This window comes from Coregonus lavaretus (genome assembly GCF_964263955.1).
Source record: "Coregonus lavaretus genome assembly, chromosome: 19".
Taxonomy (NCBI): Eukaryota; Metazoa; Chordata; class Actinopteri; order Salmoniformes; family Salmonidae; genus Coregonus; species Coregonus lavaretus.
In genome coordinates, this window is record NC_140006.1 from 24,032,276 (window position 1) to 24,059,068 (window position 26,793).

Consider the following 26,793-nt stretch of genomic DNA (forward strand, 5'->3'; position numbering starts at 1 on the left):
AAGCAGAACTTAATATTTGGTACAGAAACCTTTGTTTGCAATTACAGAGATCATACGTTTCCTGTAGGTCTTGACCAGGTTTGCACACACTGCAGCAGGGATTTTGGCCCACTCCTCCATACAGACCTTCTCCAGATCCTTCAGGTTTCGGGGCTGTCGCTGGGCAATATGGACTTTCAGCTCCCTCCAAAGATTTTCTATTGGGTTCAGGTCTGGAGACTGGCTAGGCCACTCCAGGACCTTGAGATGCTTCTTCCGGAGCCACTCCTTAGTTGCCCTGGCTGTGTGTTTCGGGTCGTTGTCATGCTGGAAGACCCAGCCACGACCCATCTTCAATGGTCTTACTGAGGGAAGGAGGTTGTTGGCCAAGATCTCGCGATACATGGCCCCATCCATCCTCCCCTCAATACGGTGCAGTCGTCCTGTCCCCTTTGCAGAAAAGCATCCCCAAATAATTATGTTTCCACCACCATGCTTCACGGTTGGGATGGTGTTCTTGGGGTTGTACTCATCCTTCTTCTTCCTCCAAACACGGCGAGTGGAGTTTAGACCAAAAAGCTCTATTTTTGTCTCATCAGACCACATGACCTTCTCCCATTCCTCCTCTGGATCATCCAGATGGTCATTGGCAAACTTCAGACGGGCCTGGACATGCGCTGGCTTGAGCAGGGGGACATTGCGTGCGCTGCAGGATTTTAATCCATGACGGCGTAGTGTGTTACTAATGGTTTTCTTTGAGACTGTGGTCCCAGCTCTCTTCAGGTCATTGACCAGGTCCTGCCGTGTAGTTCTGGGCTGATCCCTCACCTTCCTCATGATCATTGATGCCCCACGAGGTGAGATCTTGCATGGAGCCCCAGACCGAGGGTGATTGACCGTCATCTTGAACTTCTTCCATTTTCTAATAATTGCGCCAACAGTTGTTGCCTTCTCACCAAGCTGCTTGCCTATTGTCCTGTAGCCCATCCCAGCCTTGTGCAGGTCTACAATTCTATCCCTGATGTCCTTACACAGCTCTCTGGTCTTGGCCATTGTAGAGAGGTTGGAGTCTGTTTGATTGAGTGTGTGGACGGGTGTCTTTTATACAGGTAACGAGTTCAAACAGGTGCAGTTAATACAGGTAATGAGTGGAGAACAGGAGGGCTTCTTAAAGAAAAACTAACAGGTCTGTGAGAGCCGGAATTCTTACTGGTTGGTAGGTGATCAAATACTTATGTCATGCAATAAAATGCAAATTAATTACTTAAAAAGCATACAATGTGATGTTCTGGATTTTTTTAGATTCCGTCTCTCACAGTTGAAGTGTACCTAGGATAAAAATTACAGACCTCTACATGCTTTGTAAGTAGGAAAACCTGCAAAATCGGCAGTGTATCAAATACTTGTTATCCCCACTGTATATGCCTGCCTGCATGAGAGCTTGGATGGCTATGAAGTCCCTGCTCTTGATATACAGTATCTAACGAATTACTAATAACATTCCCTAGGCTAAGCATGCTGTGAAACCTGCACTGTTCTTAAATCTACCTCAGTACTTTGATATAGACTGTTATGCAAAAGGAATTTATTCAGCTCTCAAAAATTATCAACATACTTACAGTATCAGTATCCAGAAAACAAAAAATGAAATGTGCCTTTTTACATGATTTCTATACAATACCATCTCTGGCCCCAGTCTGGTCTCATAGACTAGATGTAAACATAGTGAATGTAAATCCAGGACAGTCAAATTAGTATGATGTGTTTTGTTTGGTGTGGTTGCATAAGACAGATGGTTACTAAAAACGAAAGTAGGGTGCTTGGTCGGGGTGGATGGCTGGGCGTATAACATGAACGTCTAGCAACCCTAAGGTTGCGAGGTTGAATCTCATCAGGTACAACTTTGGCATTTTAGCTACTTTTCAACCCCTTCCTACTTTTTAGCTACTTTGCAACTAAATTACTTAACATGTTAGCTAACCCTTCCCCTAACCCTGATCTTAAGCCTTTAACCTAACTCCTAAACTTAACCCTAACCCCTAGCCTAGCTAACGTTAGCCAACTAGCTAGAATTTGTAACATATGATATGTTTGCAAATTTGTAACATATAATACGAATTGTAATTCGTAACATACAGTATACTTACAAAATGGGGGATGGACATCCACAAATTAATACATACCATAGGAAATGTAACACAGCGTGTTAAATGGAGTCTCTCAGATATACATAGAATAATACGAAATGCTCTGAGACCAGGTTGCCACTCCTTGAAACAGACAGAGGACTCATATGCAACCATTTGAAAATCCTGGGGTTACCTTTTGGGATTTCAGTGGCATAGTGAGTAATCGTCCTTCAAGCCATCATGACTCATTATCTTTTGTTCCTATTGTTATGATTCTCCTACTCCCACCTACCCTATAAATCACTACATTAAAGAGACAGGCTTACTATTTAAAAACGGAATATATTGTAATAACAATTGTTACGGAGATAACACCAGTCTGAGTCTACCTTGCAGTCATATTAATACTGGTCTCTAGCCTAGAGCTTTACCTATGGGTTTAGGTACTTTATCAATTAGACAATGGTTCTTTCTTTATTCAATTAATGAACTGGGAGTTTTGAGGGCATAAAAAAAACAGATTTTTCCCGATAGTGGAAAAAATAGCTAAACAAACACATGATAGGTCAGGTCCAGTTGAAGACTGAGCAGTAGATTTTTCATCTGATAACCTGTCAAATGCCTCTGAAAGGTGCATTACTTACTTAAAAGAAAATTTCACAAATTGTGAATGTTATATCGTTTTTGTGCATCTCTGAGCAATGTTCTATCGGTTCCCGGGGTCATTTCATATTTTCATGTGTATCTGAGCTATTCGCCGTTCAAGCAGGCGGAGGTTTTGCAAAACGTGTAATACCAGCTGTATTTCTGCCTGCTTGAACGGCAATGAGAGAAATAAGAGTAATAAACACATGGACCATTTGGACCCAGAGAGGTAAACATGGCGGAAATGGAATGTCTATTATTCCATTATGCAAATGTTTTGTTCTCCAGCTATATGTTTTTTTTTTAAAATACTATATTTTTCTGATACTATAGCCTATGTGTCATGGATTGCATGTCCGTGACTTATAGACAATGACACAAACAAAGTATTGGTTTGAGAAAGACTCTTTATTGTATCTCTTCAAGGTATAGCCAAGAATCCTGAAACAAAAGAAAATATGTTGGTTAGAGTTGCGCATTCCGTTTGCCAACAATACTTTGACATAAGGTGTCAAAGTCAAGTGTTTGTTGTGCACGCCAGTAACTCAAACAATGTAACTTGTTAACCATGTTTCTACCGTGTATAAAGCTGCCCATTTAAACGTACATGCTCTAGCAATGTTAAATATATTATTAGAATAACGATCGAAGTGTTGGTAGAGAATAATCATATAATTTAACCTACCTGATGTTTGTTTGAAGCTCCGCGCTGTTTTCTTGTTGAAGTGCCGGTGTGCATGAAGCAAATTAGTCTGCGAGTCATCAAGGAACATTTATTGGTTAATGGGAATAACCAAAGTGATGAATTATCCCGGGGTGAATTACTTCATGAATGTGTATTGTGTGAATTAAAGAATAAGTTATGGCATAAGTTATTTAAGTGTGGGTTTATGTAAAACTGTTGTTTATGATGTTATATGTCCATGGGAAATCATTCATTTGTGGTAGAAATATGTTTTGGGGCTATCATGGTGGAAGGGAGTTCCTGGAAAGAGTAGGCTACTGAGGTGCTCAGTCGGCCTTTGTTTGGGAGGAGAGCAGGTTGGGCAGGTAACAGGTTGGCCTACCTGCATTTTGTTATAGGCAAAGTTGTTGCCGGAATAGTTTATACTGACAATATCTTTGATTTATTCAAGTCTTTATGTCAACGTCCTGTTTGTTATTTTCTGTATAAAGTTTATCGGCCAATTCGTCCTGCGCCTGTTATTATTGTAAATAAAAGCCTCTGAGAGGTAAGCACCAGAACATCCTTTCTGTCTCCTCACTGTCAAATCCGCCACGTCGGCTTCTGCTTCACACTATGTCATCATTATGACACTGTTACGTTATGATAGTGTTATGACATAGTTATGGATTACTGCAACTCGCTGTTGGCTGGCCTCCCTGCCTGTGCCATTAAACCCCTACAACTCATCCAGAATGCCGCAGCCCGTCTGGTGTTCAACCTTCCCAAGTTCTCTCACGTCACCCCCCTCCTCCGCACACTCCACTGGCTTCCAGTTGAAGCTCGCATCCGTTACAAGACCATGGTGCTTGCCTATGGAGCACTGAGGGGAACGGCACCTCTGTACCTTCGGGCTCTGATCAGTCCTTACACCCAAACGAGGGCATTGCGTTCATCCACCTCTGGCCTGCTGGCTCCCCTTCCTCTGCGGAAGCATAGTTCCCGCTCAGCCCAGTCAAAACTGTTCGCTGCTCTGGCACCCCAATGGTGGAACAAGCTCCCTCACGACGCCAGGACAGCGGAGTCACTCACCACCTTCCGGAGACATTTGAAACCCCACCTCTTTAAGGAATACCTGGGATAGGATAAAGTAATCCTTCTACCCCCCCCCCCCCCCCCAAAAAAAAAATTGTAAGTGGTTATCCCACTGGCTATAGGGTGAATGCACCAATTTGTGAGTCACTCTGGATAAGAGCGTCTGCTAAATGACGTAAATGTGCCCTTGAGCAAGGCACTTAACCCTAGTTGCTCCTGTAAGTCGCTCTGGATAAGAGCGTCTGCTAAATGACTAAAATGTAATGTAAATGTAAATGTAAAATGTAATGATTGTGATATAATGGAGCGTTCAAGTAAAATGTTACCAAACTAGCATCACCAAAAGACATCACCAAAATGTAAAATGACTTTACAGCCCATATTCCTAACTCTGTTTGATGTTTCAAAATAAAATGAGAGCCCTGCTGAGGCCCTTGTGGGCTGTGCGGGCTCGTACCATCTTTGGTGTAGAGGGAGATATCCACCTTCCTCTCCTCGGAGCCCAGCAGAGCCTTGGCCATCTGGGCCACGGCGGGCCTCTTGGTGTGCGGCCCATACAGGAAGCTGCAGGTACACGGCTTCTGCATGACCTCAGCGCGTGTGTACCCGCACATGCCACAGAAGGCGTCATTGCAGAAGATGATGGCACAGTTTTCCACGCGAGCATTGGCGATGATGAACTTGCGATCTGAGGAGGGAGGGAATAATATATCAAAATTATTCTAATCTAAAGAGTCCTTGGATTTTGTCATCGCATATAATACAGTTTACCACAGTACAATTTAAGATGGTTATTTTACTTGACCACACATGCCATATCAGTGATCTGCACCAAGGCATATAACCAAGTCATGTATTAAAACCTGCAAGAGAACTAAGATGGGAGCATCTGTAAGGTGCAAGTCTGTTTTCAACTTCAACTACTAAGCTTGCTGTTTACATCAAAACTGTTAACTGTTTAGAGCCTTAGAAAAGTTTTGGTATCAAAATATGTCCCAAGAAGGAAACATTCATTGATGCATGTCAGTTTTTGAAATATAGCTGTTTTACTCCCTCCTATCCTGCTTAGAAACTAACTTCTGATCCTGTTTGGATTTGAGCCAAATGTATGCTCTGACAGACACTGCTGCCCTATATTTATCTCCTTGAAATATTACTCTCCCAGTATGTCTGTCATGTAGAAATGTAGCCCATAGGCCTAAATCTGATTTTATCATTATGTGTACCCTAACATTCTAATATACCAAGAAGGGAAACATAATTAAAGTAAGGTGGCAAATCCGACATAAATCATATCATGGTTAATACGTTTGCAGTACTATACTTTTTTTAAACAAGAGAATCACAATAGCTTACAGTGCAAGAGCATATATCTAATTAAACCTATTAACTCAACACATGCAGATTTCAATAATAGGCTAATATTCTAATTTCAATAGGGACATTTTTCATTTTTTTGCCAAAAGAAGCCTTTGAAAATAGGAAGAGGCTGTTTTGATTTTATTCCAAACCCCTAACCAAAGGGATTCCTAAACATTGGTTCCCCAAAATGCTGACTCAATATTGAATAGGAAAAATCGTACACTATTGAATAAGAAAAATCTTACTCTGTCCTTCGAATTTTCTGATGATTGTATCCAGAAAAGTGTTCTGAGGAGCCACGTGTCCCCGCCGAACAGGCATTTTGGGCCGTATTTCGCGCGGTTTGGAAAGTTGGACCGTACGCTCCTGTCACAGGTGAGGTCTCCTATGTTGTCGCTCTAAAATGCCTAAACCGCTGGAAACATGTCACAGCCACCAAGCCCTGCGACGTGACGTGCCAACTACTTTTTTCATCACTTTGAAAAGCTCTCGACGTTTTTGTGTAAAACATCCCCAAACAGGCTTCTTGGCTATCAGCCAACCTGCTTTGTTGTTAGGCTACGGGTGTATCCTTCACTTCCCCAGCTTGGAAGTAGCACTGCCTCATGTTCAGTGGAAGCTGCTATTCCAATTCACAGGTGCCTGGGGACTGTTGCTATATTGTCCTGTTTCTGTGACCACCCAAGATGTCGTGGTTGCAACCTCTGCTTTTTAAAATTATGATGGTCTATCAATATGTTGTTGTCAGGTGCGTCTCTGTCCATTGTGTTGTGTTTTTATATACAGTCGAAGGCAATATGACAGAACTTACTTTACTGAACAGAAGATTAGCCTACTTTTCTTATTTATGTTGAAAATGGATTGTGACATTGCAAAGGGAAATACTTTTAGATGTAGGTCCATCACAGACGCAGCAAGGCAATATTTAAAATATATATATTTTTGTAGGTTATGTTCTTTTAGATAAACAAATGCTTAGTTATTTGATAATGTCAAATGTATGGTATAAAAGTCTACTAGCATTTTATAGCATCATTCACTCACCACCTGGGACCTTGTGCCTTCAATCAAGATGAGACTGAATGGTGTGATTGCCATCTAGAGGCACAGAAAGCACATTACCAGATAGCTTGTATTCTGGTACAGTATGAGCCTATGACCAGCAGGTGGCAACAGCAGGTTACAAATTGTCAGGTTAGAATTGTGAATGGTAAACCAGATTATTTTGTTCTCAAGAATGTAATAGGCTATGCTTACTGATCTCATCTGTTCATGCTCAACTGTCTCAAATGTCTGCATTGGCATTTCCTTTACACTTACCAATGGCTACCTATAATAATGGAAATTATTATTGTAAATCTTCCTTACGGGCAGACCACAGGCTGTGAGGATTGGCAACAACACCTACTCCACACTGACTCTTAACACAGGGCCCCCCCAGGGGTGTGTCCTCAGCCCTCTGCTGTACTCCTTGTTCACCCACCACTGCGTGGCTTTGCACGACACCAACTCCATCATCAAGTTAGCTGACGACACCACGGTTGTAGGCCTGATAACCAACAACAACGAGTCAGCCTATAGGGAGGAGGTAAGTGAACTTGCATTGCGGTGCCAGGACAACAAACTCTCCCTCAATGTCAACAAAACAAAGTAGTTGATTGTTGACAGGAAGCAGAGGAACATACCCGATCCACATCAACAGAGCTGCAGTTGAGAGAGTCAGCAGTTTTTAAAGTTCCTCAGCATCCACATCACTGAGGACATGGACCAACACCACCACCGACATTCCATTCGCTCTATTCCAGCCATTATTATATGCCATCCCCCCCTCAGCAGCCTTCACTGCCCTGCACCATTGAGAAAGTCCTGACTGGTTGCATCACGGCCTGGTACGGGAATTTCCCGTCCACGACCGCAAGATTCTCCAGCGGGTGGGGAAGACGTCCCAGTACATCACTCATCAAGGACCCCACACACCCCAGCCACGAGCTGTTCACTCCCTTACCATCGGGTAGACGGTATCGTGGCATGAGGTCTGATGCCAACAGGCTTTAGCCTGGCGGGGGTTCTGGTGGTCCTCCCCCAGAATCTTTTTGGGCATCTAAAGTAAATTTCTTGCTATTTTACACAATCCAATATACCGTCTCTATTTAGAACAAAAAGTTAGCAAAAATGCCCACAGTCATCAAGCTAGGTAATAGATCGTTATTAAATATGTTTAAGTGATTAATAAGACTGAACTTGATCAAATGTAATTCAATTATAAATATTGTGTTGCACCTTTAACCAATAGCTTAACAAATAAACTATTGAAAACACAATGTCCTTCCCAGTTCACTCCTTCCCAGTTCAACACCCTGCAGCGCCCCAACCCAACACACCCCACTCAACTTTAGGATCTTAGTGAAACATTCATTATTGGTTTTGGGTGTGTTAGGCCAAGGCCAGAGTGACAACCCACAGGACAGCAGACCCCCAGGTCCAAGACTGAGCAGCCCAGCAGTTAGGGATTGCCTAAATAGGTATCTCCCCTGACGTGGGCATGTTTTCAATGCAGACTCCTTTAGTCGTACTGTATTCCATACAGTATAAGGCATCCAGACCTTATGGAAGTTGCCCAGTTTACCTTTAATCTTGTAATAAATTAAATCTAGTGATACATAACTTGACATTGTGGGAGGATAACCAACATTCCAATTAATGGCAATGCATTTCTTAGCTGCTATAAATGATTTTGATTGCACAGGTTCTTCAAATAACAGTCTCCAGTATCAACATTTCCAAGCAAACAAAAACAGGGAGAAGGGAGAATCTGTAGACATGCTGAGATAAAATAACATACTATTTGCCAGAATTCAGCCAGCCTTCACAAGACCATAACATATGCAAATATGTCCCCTTTTGTGTTTTACACCTCCAGCAGAGGAATGACATTTCTGAGTGCATGTAATTCAGTTTCACTGGCATATAGTATGTTCTATGGATGGTCTTAAACTGCAGTAATGTATGTCTGAGATGATATGAACATGACTGGGCATTGAAACATATCTGTATCCATTCATCATCATCAAAAGCTTCTACCATGTCTTCCTCACATTTTTGTTTTACATGTTTTGTTTCATCGGGGAAAGCCTCTATCAACCCTTGACACAGTTTGGAAATCAACTTTGAAGGTTTGTCCAACTGCATTAAAATAGCATCTGGCTTGTCCAGTGTTTGCTGCACAGAGATAATAAAGTGTTGTATCTGCAAGAATTCACCTCACCTCCGTCACAGACTGGTCTTCCCTGGCTGCCTGACCCTGCTGAGACCCCTGTCACCATCTGATCCCCCTAAAATGAGGCATGACAAAGAATTACCTTGGTGTACATTTATACATTATATTATCCAAGAATATAATCAATGGTTCAAAAATGGAAATGACTATTATTCCCAGATCGCAGACTGTAGCTTTAAGCTTAAGCTGCTGTCCTGTAGCTACTGTAGGTCTACCCATCAATTCAACATGGAACTGTATCATTCACTGATATTGTTAATATACTGCAAAGTTCACCTGAGCTCCGTAGACTGGTCTTCCTTGGCTGTCTAACCCTGCTGGGACCCCTGTCACCATCTGATCCTGCTAAGATACCGGGCAGACCTCCACTGTGCACCATGACAGTGAAGCCTGTAACGTTAGAGCTGTTTATTACTGTGTCTGTGTAAAAAGTAGGGAATTAGTTAAGTAAATTGAAAGATCAATAACATTACATTGCCATACTGACTACTAAAGCTCACATTGCACTGAAAAAAATGTCAGAATATCAATATTCCATCATTTGGCCGGCGGTTTCATAGTTTGATTCAGGTCTAGTGTGATTGGGACAAAAATAATAGCTAATGTTAGCCAACTTTTGGCCAGCTCTCTCTCTAACGGTACATCAACTGGCAAAAGCTAGTTGAAGTGGGACAAAACAAAGGCTACAAAACATTTCCATACAAACAACAGCTGTCAGATAGTGATATGAGGTGGTTATTATTACTATCTGACAGATAACTAGAGGCTAGAGCTGACTTGGCTGTGGTAGTTACTAGCTAGCGTTGCTTATTCATTAACCTCAGTTGAGAGGGGATGAAACATTAGCTAACGTTACATGTCAGTTACAATACTAGCTCAGCACTGTGAATAAACACTAGTTTAGTTTTTTTGTTGTTAAGTTAAACAGCAGTTACAGTGCCTTCGGAAAGTATTCAGACCCCTTCACATTTTCCACATTTCTTTAAGTAAAAAAAAAAAACCTCAGCAATCTACACACAATACCCCATAATGATAAAGCGAAAACAGGTTTAGACATTTTTACAAATGTATTAAAAATAAAAATCAGAAATACTGTTTCCATTGATCATCCTTGAGATGTTTCTACAACTTCATTGGAGTCCACCTGTGGTAAATTCAATTGATTGGACATGATTTGGAAAGGCACACACCTGTCTATATAAGGTCCCACAGTTGACAGTGCATGTCAGAGCAAAAACCAAGCCATGAAGTCGAAGGAATTGTCCGTAGAGCTCCGAGACAGGATTGTGTCGAGGCATAGATTTGGGGAAGGGTACCAAAATATTTCTGCAGCATTGAATGTCCCCAAGAACACAGTGGCCTCCATAATTCTTAAATGGAAGAAGTTTGGAACCACCAAGACCCTTCCTTGAGCTGGCCGCCCGGCCAAACTGAGCAATCAGGGGAGAAGGGCCTTGGTCAGGGAGGTGAACAAGAACCCGATGGTCACTCTGACAGAGCTCTAGAGTTCCTCTGTGGAGATGGGAGAACCTTCCAGAAGGACAACCATCTCTGCAGCACTCCACCAATCAGGCCATTATGGTAGAGTGGCCAGACAGAAGGCACTCCTCAGTAAAAGGCACATGACAGCTGGCTTGGAGTTTGCCAAACGGCACCTAAAGACTCTCAGACCATGAGAAACAAGATTCTCTGGTCTGATGAAACCAAGAGTGAACTCTTTGCCCTGAATGCCAAGTGTCATGTCTGGAGGAAACCTGGCACCATCCCTACGGTGAAGCATGGGGGTGGCAGCATCATGCTGTGGTGATGTTTTTCAGCAGCAGAGACTGGGAGACTAGTCAGGATTGAGACAAAGATGAACGGAGCAAAGTACAGAAAGATCCTTGATGAAAACCTGCTCCAAAGCGCTCAGAAGCTCAGACTGAGGCAAAGGTTCACCTTCCAACAGGAGAACGACCCTAAGCACACAGCCAAGACAACACAGGTCTCTGAATGTCCTTGAGTGGCCCAGCCAGAGCCCGGACTTGAACCCGATCAAACATCTCTGGAGAGACCTGGAAATAGCAACCATCCAACCTGACAGCGCTTGAGAGGATCTGCAGAGAAGAATGGGAGAAACTCCCCAAATACAGGTGTGCCAAGCTTGTAGCGTCATACTCAAGAAGGCTGGATGCTGTAACTGCTGCCAAAGGTGCTTCAACAAAGTACTGAGTAAAGGGTCTCAATACTTATGTTAATGTAATATTTCCGTTTTTAATTTTTAATAAATGTGCAAAGATGTCTTAAAACCTGTCCTAAAGTACACCTCTGCCGCTTCTTGTATCACATTACAACGATAAAGCTGGGGGGGGGACAAAAATGACATTTCAGAATGTGAGGGGGACATGACCCCGTCCCCCCGTCCCCAGTGAAAGTTGCGCCCCTGGTGACACCTAACAAGCAGAAAACTGCTGATGCACAACCAAGTTTTGAAATTGCACCTTGTGTATTCTACAATTCTAACTCTCAACAGTAAGTGCATATAGTTGTTTTCATTCGAAAAAAATTACAGAGGTTTGGACCTCGGTGTCCTCATAGGTAGCTACAGCCCTTGGTGGGGGAGATTCTCAATTGGAAAAAAGTCTGTCCTCGACCCCTCCATCTCCTCCGTGACCCGGAAATAGATAAGTGGTCGAGTGATCGAGGAGAGTGTCAATTCAATAGTAAGCGACTGAAGAGTCTGCTCCCCTCCTAGATTACCTACTTCGGCAGAGGATGCACAAGAGTATCCTCGTGCCGACAATTGTGGAAGTGTTTTTAAATCAACTGTTGTTTTCTTGAAGGAGAAAATCATACATTTAAAAACAATAAGCTACTTATCCTTTTATCTATAACATGTATTGCACAACTAGCAACATTTGTTTTGATCCCTTTACACATTTATTTTGGGATTCCACTCCGGTAAACGTAATTTGCCTAATGACGCGTGGAGAAGAAGAGTCTCATTTCATTCAAGCACATTTTTTTCCATGTTTCCTCTCCTCACCTCCGCTCCTCAATTACCTTTGACCTTTTTCAAAAAAGAGACGAGGAGAGGAAAGAGGAGAGGAGGCGAGCAAAACCAATTGAGATTCTCCCTGGGTCTTCCTATGGGTTAAGGAAAGATCACATAATTCCATCCAGGTCATCAGGAGGGATCAGCCAATGAATTACACTTGTGAGCAAACATACCATAACTGCAGGTGGCAGTAAATCACCAGCCTTGGCTTTATAGCTGTTCAAACAACACACTCCACGTGGCAGTATGCACCCTTTCAGTTTGTTTACCAACTCATAGAAGTAGTAGAAGAAGAAAATTGACTACTTCAAAATGGAGATGGCCTCAATGGCGCTGCCCGTGCTCTCACAGACGGCATAATGGAACAGATACAAGGATGAGTCATCTATCTAAGTATATGCTCGGACCCATGACATCCGGTTTCCACTATATAGCACAGCCACATAGTCAAAATTGGCTATCGTATAATAAAATCAAAACAATCATTTGCTTTTTGGTCTTCCTATAAGGTTAGGGTTTGGCATAAGGTTATCAGTGTGGTTAAGGTAAGAGTTAAGGTTAGGTTTAAAATCACATTTTAAGAAGAGAAATTGTAGAAATAGGCGCAGTTTATTATTTTGTGGCTGTGGTAACTTGTGCGACCATGACATCCGCCATTATAGATTTTCCGCAATCTTGGAATTTCTCATGGACCGCATGATGATTTGGTATGTGTGTTCTTAGCAAAGATTTTGGAATGCTTTGCCTGTTCCTCTCTGGCTGTTGGCCTACTTGTCCCAAACTACACTGAACAAAAATATAAACGCAACATGTAAAATGTTGGTTCTATGTTTCATGATCTGAAATAAAAGATCACAGAATTTTTTATTTTGTTTACATCCCTGTTAGTGAGCATTTCTCCTTTGCCAATATAATCCATCAACCTAACAGGTGTGGCATATCACGAAGCTGATTAAACAGCATGATTACACAGGTGCACCTTATGCTGGGGACAATAAAAGGCCACTCTAAAATGTGCAGTTTTGTCACACAGCACAATGCCACAGATGTCTCAAGTGTTGAGGGAGAGTGCAATTGGCATGCTGACTGCAGGAATGTCCACCAGAGCTGTTGCCTGAGAATGTAATGTTTCTTGCTCTACCATAAGCCACCTCCAACGTCGTTTTAGGGAATTTGACAGTACGTCCAACCGGCCAGATACTGACTTGTTTTCTGATCCACACCCCTACCTATTTTTAAGGTATCTGTAACCAACAGATGCATATCTATATCCCCAGTCATGTGAAATCAATAGATTAGGGCCTAATGACTTTACTTAAATTTACTGATTTCCTTACATGAACTGTAATGCTCTAAAATCTTTGAAATTGTTGCATGTTGTGTTTATATTTTTGTTCAGTATAAATTGTAAAGGATAAGTTGCTATGTCAAAACAAATGGCCGATTGACAAGTCAATCAAATTTCACCAAACGTTTTTAAAATTCCAATGCTTCTTTGTTCTATCCAAACTATCAAATTATCCAACTCATAGGCCTACAGATGATTGACAACCATACCAAAGAGGCCTATAGGCCTACTACAGCATTTCCCCAATGATTTGTCCTGTTGACATTGTGCTATTTAATTTGAAGTGCCTTTGTTTTTGCACTGACATTACTGTGAACGCTTTAACAGTAAACCATTTTTTACATTTATATTTTAGTCATTCAGCAGATGCTCTTATCCAGAGCGACTTACAGTTAGTGAATGCATACATGTTTTTTTTGTTTTTGTTTTTTTTCATACTGGCCCCCCGTGGGAAACGAACCCACATCCCTGCCAGCCAAACCCTCCCCTACCTTGGATGACGCTGGACCAATTGGGCACCGCCCATGGGTCTCGCGGTCGCGGCCGGCTGCGACAGAGCCTGGACTCGAAAAAGAATATCTGGTGGCACAGCTAGCACTGCGATGCAGTGCCTTAGACCACTGCGTCACTCGGGAGTCAACAATCTGCATGAACTGCCAAAGGAGCAAAGCACTGAATGATTCGCACTGAATGATTCTCTGAGTCTTACAATACATTACTGGGAGATTTCAGTTAAATAGCCCAGGGGTAGATCTGAGATTTTTACAATTTTGTTGTGTTCAACGTCATTCATGTGGTGTTTCCAGAATCTTCATTGTCATTAATAGCCTTCAGTCTTTTAAATCTTTCTCTTTTCAGCATTTTAAAGTATCCATTCGACCAATTGTTCCATATTTGTCCTCTGATTCACATGCGTGCCTAGGGCCTTTGTGTTGATTGCCGCCTTACCACAGGGGGCCACTCTCCTTCTCTCTCGACTGGCAGAGTCAGTCTAGCAATCAACACCTCTGAATTACTCTGTGGGAAAGGAAATACCCTTTTGTTTAACTGTGCTAAAATGTGGTAGACTACTGACCTACAAAGGGGGCAAAAACATAGAGGAAGGAAGAAAAAATCCTGAGTCACTTTGCCATAGTTCTACACTGTCCAAAAAAGAATGTTTTATTGTCACATACACCGGATAGGTGGCATGAAATGTTTTTTTTTACAGGGTCAGCCATATTAGGACGGCGCCACTGGAGCAAATTAGGGTTACGTGCATTGCTGAAGGGCACATCAACCAATTATAATTTATATTTTTTGGGGGAGGGTGGATCAGTTTTAATATTGTAAATAGATTGTAGCTTGTATCAATGTAATTGTCTGCATCATTTCCAAACCCCCATATAGATTTTTCTATGAATATAAATACAGTATATACTACATTTTACATTTACGTCATTTAGCAGACGCTCTTATCCAGAGCGACTTACAAATTGGTGCATTCACCCTATAGCCAGTGGGATAACCACTTTACAATTTTTTTTTTTTTTTAATTTTTTTTTTTAATTTTTTTTTTTTTTTAGGGGGGGGCGGGGGGGCGGGGGGGTAGAAGGATTACTTTATCCTATCCCAGGTATTCCTTAAAGAGGTGGGGTTTCAAATGTCTCCGGAAGGTGGTGAGTGACTCCGCTGTCCTGGCGTCGTGAGGGAGCCTGTTCCACCATTGGGGTGCCAGAGCAGCGAACAGTTTTGACTGGGCTGAGCGGGAACTATGCTTCCGCAGAGGAAGGGGAGCCAACAGGCCAGAGGTGGATGAACGCAATGCCCTCGTTTGGGTGTAGGGACTGATCAGAGCCTGAAGGTACAGAGGTGCCGTTCCCCTCACAGCTCCATAGGCAAGCACCATGGTCTTGTAACAGATGCGAGCTTCAACTGGAAGCCAGTGGAGTGTGCGGAGGAGCGGGGTGACGTGAGAGAACTTGGGAAGGTTGAACACCAGACGGGCTGCGGCATTCTGGATGAGTTGTAGGGGTTTAATGGCAGAGATGACAAGTGCCTGGATTAGGACCTGTGCCGCTTCCTGTGTAAGGCAGGGTCGTACTCTCCGAATGTTGTAGAGCATGAACCTGCAGGATCGGGTCACCGCCTTGATGTTAGCGGAGAACGACAGGGTGTTGTCCAGGGTCACGCCAAGGCTCTTCGCACTCTGGGAGGAGGACACAACGGAGTTGTCAACCGTGATGGCGAGATCATGGAACGGGCAGTCCTTCCCCGGGAGGAAGAGCAGCTCCGTCTTGCCAAGGTTCAGCTTGAGGTGGTGATCCGTCATCCATACTGATATGTCTGCCAGACATGCAGAGATGCGATTCGCCACCTGGTTATCAGAAGAGGGAAAGGAGAAGATTAGTTGTGTATCATCAGCGTAGCAATGATAGGAGAGGCCATGTGAGGATATGACAGAGCCAAGTGACTTGGTGTATAGGGAGAATAGGAGAGGGCCTAGAACTGAGCCCTGGGGGACACCAGTGGTGAGAGCACGTGGTGCGGAGACAGCTTCTCGCCACGCCACTTGGTAGGAGCGACCGGTCAGGTAGGACGCAATCCAGGAGTGAGCCGCGCCGGAGATGCCCAGCTCGGAGAGGGTGGAGAGGAGGATCTGATGGTTCACAGTATCAAAGGAAGCAGACAGGTCTAGAAGGACAAGAGCAGAGGAGAGAGAGTTAGCTTTAGCAGTGCGGAGAGCCTCCGTGACACAGAGAAAAGCAGTCTCAGTTGAATGACCAGTCCTGAAACCTGAATGGTTTGGATCAAGAAGGTCATTCTGAGAGAGATAGCAAGAGAGTTGGCTAAAGACGGCACGCTCAATAGTTTTGGAAAGAAAAGAAAGAAGGGATACTGGTCTGTAGTTGTTGACATCAGTGGGATCGAGTGTTGGTTTTTTGAGAAGGGGTGCAACTCTCGCTCTCTTGAAGACGGAAGGGACATAGCCAGCGGTCAAGGATGAGTTGATCGGCGAGGTGAGGTAGGGGAGAAGGTCACCGGAGATGGTCTGGAGAAGAGAGGAGGGGATGGGGTCAAGCGGGCAGGTTGTTGGGCGGCCTGCAGTCACAAGTCGCAAGATTTTATCTGGAGAGAGAGGGGAGAAAGAAGTCAAAGCATAGGGTAGGGCAGTGTGAGCAGGACCAGCAGTGTCATTAGACTTAACAAACGAAGATCGGATGTCGTCAACCTTCTTTTCAAAGTGGTTGACGAAGTCATCCACAGAGAGAGAGGAGGGGGGGGGGGGGGGGGGGGGGATTCAGCAGGGAGGAGAATGTGGCAAAGAGCTTCCTAGGGTTAGAGGCAGATGCTTGGAATTTAGAGTGGTAGAAAGTGGCCTTAGCAGCAGAAACAGATGAAGAAAATGTAGAGAGGAGGGAGTGAAAAGATGCCAGGTCGGCAGGGAGTTTAGTTTTCTTCCATTTCCGCTCCGCTGCCCGGAGCTCTGTTCTGTGAGCTCGCAATGAGTCATCAAGCCACGGAGCTGGAGGGGAGGACCGAGCCGGCCGGGAGGATAGGGGACACAGAGAGTCAAAGGATGCAGAAAGGGAGGAGAGGAGGGTTGAGGAGGCAGAATCAGGAGATTGGAGGGAGAAGGATTGAGCAGAGGGAAGAGATGATAGGATGGAAGAGGAGAGAGTAGTGGGAGAGAGAGAGCGAAGGTTGCGGCGGCGCATTACCATCTGTGTAGGGGCAGAGTGAGTAGTGTTGGAGGAGAGCGAGAGAGAAAAGGATACAAAGTAGTGGTCGGAGACATGGAGGGGAGTTGCAGTGAGATTAGTAGAAGAGCAGCATCTAGTAAAGATGAGGTCAAGCGTATTGCCTGCCTTGTGAGTAGGGGGGGACGGTGAGAGGGTGAGGTCAAAAGAGGAGAGGAGTGGAAAGAAGGAGGCAGAGAGAAATGAGTCAAATGTAGACGTAGGGAGGTTGAAATCCCCCAAAACTGTGAGGGGTGAGCCATCCTCAGGAAAGGAACTTATCAAGGCGTCAAGCTCATTGATGAACTCTCCAAGGGAACCTGGAGGGCTATAGGTGACAAGGATATTAAGCTTAAATGGGCTTAATATCCTTGTCCACTTGGGAGAGATGAGGATTCCTGTGCCACCACCCCTCTGACCAGATGCTCTCGGGGTATGCGAGAACACATGGTCAGACGAGGAGAGAGCAGTAGGAGTAGCAGTGTTTTCAGTGGTAATCCATGTTTCCGTCAGCGCCAGGAAGTCGAGGGACTGGAGGGTAGCATAGGCTGGGATGAAGTCAGCCTTGTTGGCAGCAGAACGGCAGTTCCAGAGGCTGCCTGAGACCTGGAACTCCACGTGGGTGGTGCGTGCAGGGACCACCAGGTTAGAGAGGCAGCAGCCACGCGGCAGAGGCATAGTTGACAGGCTGCAGCAGATGGCTACAATAATGCAGAGGAGATCGGAATAAAATGAACTAAACATCTGGGAAAGGAGAGAGCCACAACTCCCAAATATAACTCTCCCAACTTCCACCTCAGAAACTATAATTGTTGTAAACTACAGCGGTTCAATGTTTTCTAGGAATAGACTAACCTAGTTTATTCAGCTAGCTAACTAGGTGCAGTATTATTCCGTGAAAACGTCCGGGCACCTCGTCATAACACACGGCACGAACACACAGAGAGAGCCAAACTAACGTTAGCTAGTCACCCATGTCCCGAATTCCTTGAGCGACTGGGGCTATCAATATGAAAGAAAAAAAAAACACAAGTGTAGGTTATGACTTACCCCTAGCAGCTACTATTAGCTAGCCAAGTGCAAAGCTAGCCACTGAATTGACTCAGCCAGTTCGCGTCTGTTCACTCGGTCGTTCCAGCTATTGTTTACAAGTAGCTATCCAGGTTGCAACAAGCTTGCTAATTTTCAAGCACAGTAGCCACTTGCTACCTAACGTTAACGGTTCAGACAATGAGGTTAGAAAACAGCTGAATGGTAGGCAATTATTGTATGTGATTATTGTAGGCAGCCAGCTGGCGTAATTACAGGCACTCTCAGGCGTGAAACAACTATACCGTTGCTGATAGCTAGTTAGTTAGCTAGCTAGAATAGTTAGCAAACTAGCTAGCCATTGCTTTCAGACAAAGAAGAACCTCTCCTTTCACGGCACGAATACACAGAGAGCCAAACTAACGTTAACTAGTCACCCATGTCCCGAATTCCTTGAGCGACTCGGGCTATCAATATGTAAAAAACTAAACACAAGTGTAGGTTATGACTTACCCCTAGCAGCTAGTGTTAGCTAGCCAAGTGCAAAGCTAGCCACTGAATTGACTCAGCCAGTTCGCGTCTGTTCGCCCGGTCGTTCCAGCTATTGTTTACAAGTAGCTATCCAGGTTGCATCAAGCTTGCTAATTTTCAAGCGCAGTAGCCACTTGCTACCTAACGTTAACGGTTCAGACAATGAGGTTAGAAAACAGCTGAATGGTAGGCAATTATTGTATGTAATTATTGTAGGCAGCCAGCTGGCGTAATTATAGGCACTCTCAGGCGTGAAACAACTAAACCGTTGCTAATAGCCACTCGCCAGCTAGTCCAGGTGGTGAGTTAGCTAGCTAGCTAGCTTCGTGCTACACCCGGCACCGCCGAATACAATACTTAACCTACAATAATTACATACAATAACTACCTACAACAACCCACGATACCTACCTACAATACCTAACTACAATCAAAATACATAGTTTTAAGCCTTACTCGACAAAGCCAAGCTATGTATAAAGCCAAGCTTACCCGACGACCTCCTCCTCCCCTGGAGCGCTGTCAATACTACCAGTCAAAAGTTTGGACACACCTACTCATTCAACGGTTTTTCTTTATTTTTACTATGTTTAAAATTGTAGAATAACAGTGAAGACATCAAAACTATGAAATAACACATATGGAATCATGTAGTAACCAAAAAAGTGTTAAACAAATCAAAATATATTTTATATTTGAGATTCTTCAAAGTAGCCACCCTTTGCCTTGTATGACAGATTGCACACTCTTGGCATTCTCTCAACCACCTTCATGAGGTAGTCACCTGGAATGCATTTCAATTAACAGGAATTTATTTACTTAATGCCAATCAGTTGTGTTGTGACAAGGTAGGGGTGTTTTACAGAAGATAGCCCTATTTGGTAAAATACCAAGTCCATATTATGGCAAGAACAGCTCAAATAAGCAAAGAGAAATGACAGTCCATCATTACTTTAAGACATTAAGGTCAGTCAATCCGGAAAATTTCAAGAACTTTTAAAGTTTCTTCAAGTGCTGTTGCAAAAACCATCAAGCGCTACGATGAAACTGATTCTGATGAGGACTGCCACAGGAAAGAAAGACCCAGAGTTACCTCTGCTGCAGAGGATAAATTCATTAGCGTTAACAGCCTCAGATTGCAGCCCAAATAAATGCTTCACAGAGTTCAAGTAACAGACACATCTCAACATCAACTGTTCAGGGGGGACTGTGGGAATCAGGCCTTCATGGTCGAATTGCTGCAAAGAAACCACTACTAACGGACAACAATAATAAGAGACGACATGCTTGGGCCAAGAAAAACGAGCAATGGACATTAGACCGGAGGAAATCTGTCCTTTGGTCTAATGAGTCCAAATTAGAGATTTTTGGTTCCAACCGCCGTGTCTTTGTGAGATGCAGAGTAGGTGAACGGATGATCTCCGAATGTGTGGTTCCCACCGAGAAGCATGGAGGAGGACGTGTGGGGGTGCTTCGCTGGTGACACTGTCAGTGATTTATTTAGAATTCAAAGCACACTTAACCAGCATGGCTACCACAGCACTCTGCAGCGATACGCCATCCAATCTGGCTTGCGCTTAGTGGGACTATCATTTGTTTTTCAACAGGACAATGACCCAAAACACACCTCCAGGCTGTGTAAGGGCTATTTGACCAAGAAGGAGAGTGATGGAGTGCTGTATCAGATGACCAACCTCCACAATCCCCCGACCTCAACCCAAATGAGATGGTTTGGGATGAGTTGGCCAACAAGTGCTCAGCATATGTGGGAACTGCTTCAAGACTGTTGGAAGATTACTCCTCATGAAGCTGGTTGAGAGAATGCCAAGAGTGTGCAAAGCTGTCGTCAAGGCAAAGGGTTGCTACTTTGAACAATCTCAAATATAAAATATATTTTAATTTCTTTAACACATTTTTGGTTACTACATGATTCCATATGTGTTATTTCATAGTTTTGATGTCTTCACTATTATTCTACAATGTAGAAAATAGTAAAAATAAAGAAAAACCCTTGAATGAGTAGGTGTGTCCAAACATTTGACTGGTATATACAGTGCATTCGGAAAGTATTCAGACCCCTTGACTTTTTCCACATTTTGTTATGTTATAGCCTTAATCTAAAATTTATAAAATTCAAGGGGTCAATCTACACACAATACCCCATAATAACAAAGCAGAAACAGGTTTTTAGATTTTTTTTGCAAATGTATTACAAAATAAAAAAGGAAATATGACATATACATAACTATTCAAACCCTTTACTCAGTACTTTGTTGAAGCACCTTTGGCAGTGATTACAGCCTCTAGTCTTCTTGGGTATGACGCTGCAAGCTTGGCACACCTATATTTGGGGAGTTTCTCCCATTCTTCTCTGCAGATCCTCTCAAGCTCTGTCAGGTTGGATGGGTTGCGTCGCTGCACAGCTATTTTCAGATCTCTCCAGAGATGTTCAATTGGGTTCAAGTCCAGGCTCTTGTTGGGCCACTTGTCCCGAAGCCACTCCTGCGTTGTCTTGGCTGTGTGCTTAGGGTCGTTGTCCTGTTGGAAGGTGGACCTTCACCCCAGTCTGAGGTCCTGAGCGCTCTGGAGCAGGTTTTCATCAAGGATCTCTCTGTACTTTGCTCCGTTCATTTTCCCCTCGATCCTGACTAGTTTCCTAGTCCCTGCCGCTGAAAAACATGACCACAGCATGATGCTGCCACCACCATGCTTCACCATAGGGATGGTGCCAGGTTTCCTCCAGACGTGACACTTGGCATTCAGGCTAAAGAGTTCAATCTTGGTTTCATCAGACCAGATAATCTTGTTTTTCATGGTCTGAGAGTCCTTTAGGTGCCTTTTGGCAAACTCCAAGCGGGCTGTCATGTGCCTTTTACTGAGGAGTGCCTTCCGTCTGGCCACTCTACCATAAAGGCCTGATTGGTGGAGTGCTGCAGAGATGTTTTTCCTTCTGGAAGGTTCTCCCATCTCCACAGAGGAACTCTGGAGCTCTTTCAGATTGACCATTGGGTTCTTGGTCACCTCCCTGACCAAGGCCCTTCTCCCCTGATTGCTCAGTTTGGCCGGGCGGTCAGCTCGAGGAAGAGTCTTGGTGGTTCCAAACTTCTTCCATTTAAGAATGATGGAGGCCACTGCGTTATTGGGGACCTCCAATGCTGCAGAAATGTTTTGGTACCCTTCCCCAGATCTGTGCCTCAACGCAATCCTGTCTCGGAGCTCTACGGACAATTCCTTCGACCTCATGGCTTGGTTTTTGCTCTGACATGCACTGTCAACTGTGGGACCTTATATAGACAGGTGTGTGCCTTTCCAAATCATGTTCAATCAATTTAATTTACCACAGGTGGACTCCAATGAAGTTGTAGAAACATCTCAAGGATGATGAATGGAAACAGGATGCACCTGAGCTCAATTTCGTGTCTCATATCAAAGGGTCAGAATACTTATGTAAATAAGGTATATCTTTTTTATTTTCTTTCATATACATTTGCCAAATTTTCTACAACCCTCTTTTTGCTTCGTCATTATGGGGTATTGTGTGTAGATTGATAAGGAAAAAATTTGATTTAATCAATTTTAGAATAAGGTTGTAATGTAATAAATTGTGGAAAAAGTGAAGGGGTCTCGATACTTTCCGAATGCACTGTACATTTTACGGACACAGTATATTTTACATTAGTTCCCTTGTTTTTTTGTTTTTTTTAGTCCCACCCTTCAGCTCCTCTCAACCCCTCCCATCTATCTCCGAACACCATCCAGTTTTGATTTCTATTTGCCATATATTTTTCAACTGTGCTGTGATGTTTCACAAAAGTTCTGAACCTTTCTATTCTCATAGTTTCTACAAATTGTTTGCTAAGAGTATTATTATAAACTCAGCAAAAAAAGAAACGTCCCTTTTTCAGGACCCTGTCTTTCAAAGATAATTAGTAAAAATCAAAATAACTTCACAGATCTTCATTGTAAAGGGTTTAAACACTGTTTCCCGTGCTTGTTCAATGAACCATAAACAATTAATGAGCATGCACCTGTGGAACGGTCGTTAAGACACTAACAGCTTACAGACGGTAGGCAATTAAGGTCAAAGATATGAAAACTTAGGACACTAAAGAGGCCTTTCTACTGACTCTGAAAAACACCAAAAGAAAGATGCTCAGGGTCCCTGCTCATCTGCGTGAACGTGCCTTAGGCATGCTGCAAGGAGGCATGAGGACTGCAAATGTCCGTACTGTGAGACGCCTAAGACAGCGCTACAGGGAGACAGGACGGACAGCTGATCGTCCTCGCAGTGGCAGACCACGTGTAACAACACCTGCACAGGATCGGTACATTTGAACATCACACCTGCGTTATGATGAGTTTCTCGGGTATCAAGTAATTCATGATGCAAGAAGATATTTAACACTTAGCTGGGGAGTTCATTCAAATATTTAATAGGTACCGTGGTTCGTTCTAACAAAAGGACAGTGCTTTGCCTCTTGCCATTCCGAAGAAGAAAATATCTCAGCTTATATACTTTCAGTTACACGTTTCTTCAAGAACATCTGTTAACCCTCAGTGGGCACTCCCTTCTTTGATGGTATTACCCTGTACCCAAGTCAGTATATAATGTCCATCAATCATTCTAATATAAACCTCAGTAATCTCCCTCGACATAATGGAATCCTTGTTATTCAGACTGTGCGGTGCCCAGAATGGCTTAACTACTAACTTTAACCTGGTTCACACAACACTATGAAATGACATCATAACAATACATATTTTTTCTCTCTTTGTGGTAAGTAACATTACTCAGCTATAACATTACTTAACCCTAACAATTCACATAAAACTTCATATAAAATAAAATGTTCTCCAATCAGTAGTATATATATGATTAGAGTCTATACTATGCTAGATAACTGAGAATTCACCACTCTCTACCTTCTTTACCTGAATCCAACCAGATTCTCCTAATTTAATCAACAAAGGTATAAATTCTCCGTCATCTATCTCATGCTCTATCAAACCTCTCAAACCGGCTATGGACTCAGTCTGAGTAAAAGATAGATACATGATAAACTACTATATATTCATGCTAAAAATCTTTGTAGTCAAAACCTTACTGATATATAAGGAAAAATCCCACATAGACTATCCCTATTTCTTAAATGACCCCCTTGTATACATAATTTTCAAATATATCCATCCTCTTAGACATGCTACCAAGAAAAACATACATATAAATAAATTCTTAACATAATGACATCATCCATACAAATACACTCGACATGACCCTTTCGAAGTTACATGGATATTATAATATGGTCAAATGAATATATCAAAATAAAAATAACGTCAGTCTTCTTCATCCATGTTCATTCAGAGGAACCCCAAGCTTTTCTCTTGTCACTTGGGTCACTATCTTATCGACTGAGTTAGTCTTGTTTCCACATCTTCCATCCTGTAAACCTTAAATTCCCCATTATACATTTCCAACTTAACATTCCCCATTTCTCAATCAACTTTATCAATGAACTCTACACTGGAATAACATGATATAGATGAATAATTAGTACTCTCCCTCCTATTCGTAATCACTGGCATATAATCACATACATTCCCCCTTTATCTACTGTAATAGCATCCAATGCTATGCGATTATCAATTGCATATTGTCTAATGAGTGCCATCTCATACCCAATTGCTTGAAAATCCAAGACTGTTAATAGATACAATGTTCAACTCTGACTTTGTTCTCCTAATATGCCTGAGATAGATACACAGTATAACACTCTGTTTTCAGTCCCTGTTAAATCAGTACATCCCTAAACTAGTCATGATTAAATTCAACTAAAATCAGATCATATGAAAATAGCATAAACATTCCTATGTCTCAAATACCAAAACCCCATGATAGGAACCAGTTAAGTACTTGCCTAGCAACATATATATCTACCACTCTAAACATCCATATCAATACCACCCAATACATCAAATGTATATAGTGACTCATCTGTTAATACGGTAATTTAATAAGACATTACCATAATGTATCACTGTTTTAACCATAATATCTATATAAGACAGTTATATACTAATGATTGACTTAAATCCTGGTGTTCCTCTGTAGCTCAGCTGGTAGAGCACGGCGCTTGTAATGCCAAGGTAGTGGGTTCGATCCCCAGGACCACCCATACACTAAAATGTATGCACGCATGACTGTAAGTTGCTTTGGATAAAAGCGTCTGCTAAATGGCATATTATATTATTAAATCACTCAGTCATCTTATAAATTATAACCAAGCCCAAATTACTTAACTCAACCAAATTTAGAATGACAATTCTTATTGATTCACTTGGTCCTTATCAATCAAAATTAAAACCCTCAACTTTATCACTCATTACAACTGTCAGAGTGTACACGTATATTAACATACAGTATAAACATCCATAATTCTATTATGACTTTCCTCATCCTGATAATAAATACAGATCATTATCTCAATGCATTCTTAATACTATTAATTTAGCAGTGTATATACCTCCTACCCAAATTAGCAAATTTAGATCAATCCAATGTTTTTATTAACACAGCTAAGCAACCCCTTTTTTCTCTGGCACGTAAATCTTCTGGCGTCTTTTCATTGTGTTCTTCAGACAGTTTTATAGTTCCAAATGAATTGCCCATGACAATGTCACAAATACAATGTCTTATCCGAGTCACCACCAACTCTACACCCCATTGTGTCTTATCCATTTGCCAACCATTATGCCCACAACATTAGAAATGTTGTATTTTAACGTTTCTCCAGTCTTACTCAATGGTGGACTCCATTCTTACTCAATGGTGGACTCCTGTCCCACTCCCTCGATATAAAAACATGAGCAAATACGTTGATAGCTTCTATTGGCTGTTGTACACCGGTTACATGTAGTTATACTTTACAGGAACGTCTTCAACGCCTCTGATATTCATCTTCAGCCGGTTCATATGTTGTTTCTTTTATTTAGGTTCAAGATGCATCAAGACACCATCTGTATTTACCTCACTAGAAGATAAACATAACAGTTTAATTGATTTAATTTCTAATCCAATAAATCCAAATAAGCATTGACTATATGACTGATTATTATGTTTTAACAATTATCCTTAATACCAATTTCTAATATACTCCCCAAATTCTATTAGGTAAACCCTCCAAATACATAGAACTGAATGGTGTGCCAGTCAGGTGATTCTTGAAAATCTGGAAGATCTTGAAGTTCTTGGAGGTCTGTGCCTCCACCAAGGGAATCAGCCAGAACACGTAGCTCATCAGTAGCATTCCTCTTAACATCGTCTCCCCATCACCTGATCCTTGTCATCTCCAGCATCCTCAGCTCCCTTATCTCTAGGTCGCCGTTTCCTCATAGTACAATGTTGCAGTAGTTAAAATTATACCAGATCGATATCCCCTCTATCCATTCATCCGTTGGTGTAGACTGGGTGACTATGTATGGTCCTGTTATCTCTGAATCTTCTTCTGTCACTATGGTCTCTGATCATCCAGAGTCCTTCTCCATTTATCAACCTCGCTCTGTGGAGTGTGTCCATCTTGCATCTTACCAATAGGGAAGTTGAGAGTCCCTGCTGCAAAAACACACAGACACAAACACAAAAGCAATGCTCCGCAGTTACGATGCCATCTTCCTCCTCTGAGTTAGAATACTCTTACAGTGGGATACATAGATCTAGGAATCTGTCTCTGCTACTTTCCCCTCCATCGAGGTAGCCAGCAACACCTAGTACTGACCTCCCCACCTAGATTCTGTCCAGCTCTTACTTCTGTAATCCTCTACTGCCACATAGTCTCCAATGCGCAGAAAATGCCCAGATTCTCCTGTTAGTTCTGGCAGATGCCTTCACCCTTTGGAAGAAAGTCTTCAGAACATTGTTAGGTGAGACACAGTTTGCTACTTTACCCTGTCTTCTCATCAGTCAGGAGAAGCCTTGAGA

At 42.7% G+C, this 26,793-nt stretch overlaps 1 pseudogene across 1 annotated transcript in view; it reads right to left on the reverse strand.

Annotated features, from left to right (window-relative positions):
- Positions 1-6,195, reverse strand: part of LOC311147118 (voltage-gated inwardly rectifying potassium channel KCNH2-like) — an 88,106-nt pseudogene extending 81,911 nt beyond the window's left edge. The window contains exons 1-2 of the transcript in view: positions 6,120-6,195; positions 4,970-5,200 (exon numbers count right to left, since the gene is read on the reverse strand). The product of the transcript in view is annotated as a voltage-gated inwardly rectifying potassium channel KCNH2-like (transcript). The remainder of the gene's footprint in view (positions 1-4,969; positions 5,201-6,119) is intronic.
- Positions 6,196-26,793: the final 20,598 nt, after the last annotated feature.